The 2458-nt window shown below is 38.3% G+C and overlaps 1 long non-coding RNA gene across 1 annotated transcript; it reads left to right on the top strand.

Moving 5' to 3' along the window:
- The first annotated feature begins 323 nt into the window (after positions 1-323).
- On the top strand, positions 324-1438 carry LOC146329957 (uncharacterized). The gene is made up of 4 exons (XR_014769154.1): positions 324-440; positions 580-679; positions 790-1068; positions 1242-1438. It is a non-coding gene; the product is annotated as an uncharacterized LOC146329957 (long non-coding RNA).
- Positions 1439-2458: the final 1020 nt, after the last annotated feature.

Below are 2458 nucleotides of genomic sequence, written 5' to 3'. Positions count from 1 at the left end.
TCCTCCTGTAAGTGTCGTAATGCCTCTCTTATGAAATGTTAACAATTTTTGCATCATTTTGAGAAATTATGGTTTTGGTTTGAGAAACATCTTTCCTCATCATACCCATTTTCTCTGCACAGACACGAGCTACAGCTCCTCCACAAACACCTCAGCTGGCCTTCTCTCACGCTGGTATCCATCAACAAGCTCCTGTGAGCCTCTGGCCTCCTCCTGCTGCTGTAAGTATCTCAAAGTCTCTCATGTTAAATGTTAAAATGTTCTCCATCATTTTGATAAATTAAGATTTTGGGCTGTATGTCTCACTTTATCTTTTGTTGAATCCCTCCATCACCAAACCCGCTGCCTCAGAAAAGACAGCAGCTCCAGCTCCTCAAAACATCTGACAGCTCCTCATCATCTGACACTGGTGTCCAGTGAGCCTTCAGCCTCCTCCTCCTGTAAGTATCTAAACACCTCTCCTGTGAAATGTTAGAATTTTCTGCATTGTTTTGAGAAATTCTGGTTTAAGAGAAACCTTAAGGACTGGACTGTATCTCTCACTTCATCTTTCTTCTTTGTATTCTACCATTTTTTAAGGTACCACCTTGATCGCCTCTCTCACTGTACTCATCGCTGCAAACACAGCAGCTTGTTGCCACAACTGGCAACTATGAGCTTCTGCCCTCCTCCTCTTCCTGTAAGTATCAAACGCCTCTCCTGTGAAATGTTAAATTTTCTGCATCGTTTTGAGAAATAATGTCTTTGGTTCAAGAAAAACTATGAGGATTGTGCTGTATGTCTCCACAGTTGATGCCACAACAGGCACCAATCATCATCATCATCGCCATCAACATCTTGCCAAATCTTTGTGCTCCACTCCACTATTCCTCTCGTAAGTATGCCGAAGCCTCACCTGTGAAATGTTAAGATTTTCTGCATCATTTTGAGAAATTATGGTTTTGATTTGAGAAGTGGCCTGTATGTCTCACTTTCTCTTTTGTCCACTGTCTTTTTATTAAGGTGCTCTTGCTCAGCTCTCTGGGATCTGCCTCTTTTCTCTCCGAGCAAAACACGGAGAGAACCAATGTAAGTTTAATATGGACCTTTTACCTCTAGAATAATAATATTCTATATAATATTCTAATATATTAGATTCTTAAGTTTCATCCTACATTCATTAAGAAGCAAAGATATGTGTCTGATATAAATTAATTCATGATGTTGTGCCACCGCCACTGAAACGATGTGTCATTCTACAGGAACAATGCACAGCCTGTTCACAGATACAGAAGTGTTTGCTCCTGTACTCCCAGACTAAGGAGCAGCTTCTTCCCTCAGGCTGACAGACTGCCTCAGTCATCCTCAGCTCTCTGCCATGCAACATCCAACTACAAGAAAACCTCGCTATACAACCTTGTGTTGTATAATTGTAAATAAATCTGCCTTGCCTTTTGTACCTCTTGTGTTGAATTTATTTGTCTGAAAAATGGGTTATGGAACTGAACTGAACTGAAAATCTTTACTCAAGTAGAAGTACTGTTGCATTGCTAAAATATTACTCAATTACAAGAAGAAGTACTGGTGTTAGAAAAATACTCAAGTAAAAGTACAGAGTAGTTGTTGCAAAAACTACTCAGAGTATTAGTTACTTTTAACTGCTGATGTCATGTCACCTCTCCAGACTAGGGTTGCAAATTTTGTGTTATCCTTCAATTGACTAATCATTAGTAATTTATAAGTCTTAAAACATGTTTATTTCCTGATACTGGCTGTGCCCAGTCTCTGCAGTCCCAGACTGTCCACGCTGTCCCAGGGACACTGGGGTTTTTTGAGGTCAAACTGTCAGATGTGATGGTGACGGTGCTGGATGCGAGCCGGGAGAAAAGAGAAATTACATATATGGTGTGATACAAAATGAGACATTCTATGAGAAGCATAACAATACAAATTATTCAAACACATTTTAAAAATTTCAATACAAAGTCATTTATCATATTAGATAAACTGTCATGTATCACAATGGATAAGATAATAAAAAAACAAGATAAGAAAATTCCTCTTCATGGGATAATGAACTGAGGTGAAATGAAACCAGACAATGAGATTCACAGAATTTGGAAGAGATACACAACAGCATATCCTATTATTTCACTCTTTTTGTTTGAATAACAGTCATTCTTGTGGGACTTTGCAAGGTTTGGGATGATTTAAAACAGTAGATGGCTTTTACAAATTTGCTTGTTTGTATAAATTTGTTAAGAAATGTGAATATTAACACCAGCATTGATATGTTTCACCACAAGACAGTGATATCTAAATACATAAACTATAGGAAGGCACAATATTATTGGCACGTCATCATATTGGCATTGACTCTTGAATTATGCTCACATGACGTGAATGTGTCTGCATTGTGGAAGTTTTTTGAAGTGTCTGAAACCAATAGCAAAAGTTGCTATTTGCAATGACTGCTCAG

Source organism: Lutjanus erythropterus, chromosome 3, assembly GCF_056507025.1.
Source record: "Lutjanus erythropterus isolate fLutEry1 chromosome 3, fLutEry1.hap2, whole genome shotgun sequence".
Taxonomy (NCBI): Eukaryota; Metazoa; Chordata; class Actinopteri; order Lutjaniformes; family Lutjanidae; genus Lutjanus; species Lutjanus erythropterus.
The sequence above is the reverse complement of the archived record's forward strand: the minus strand, read 5'-3'. Positions and strand labels throughout refer to the sequence as shown.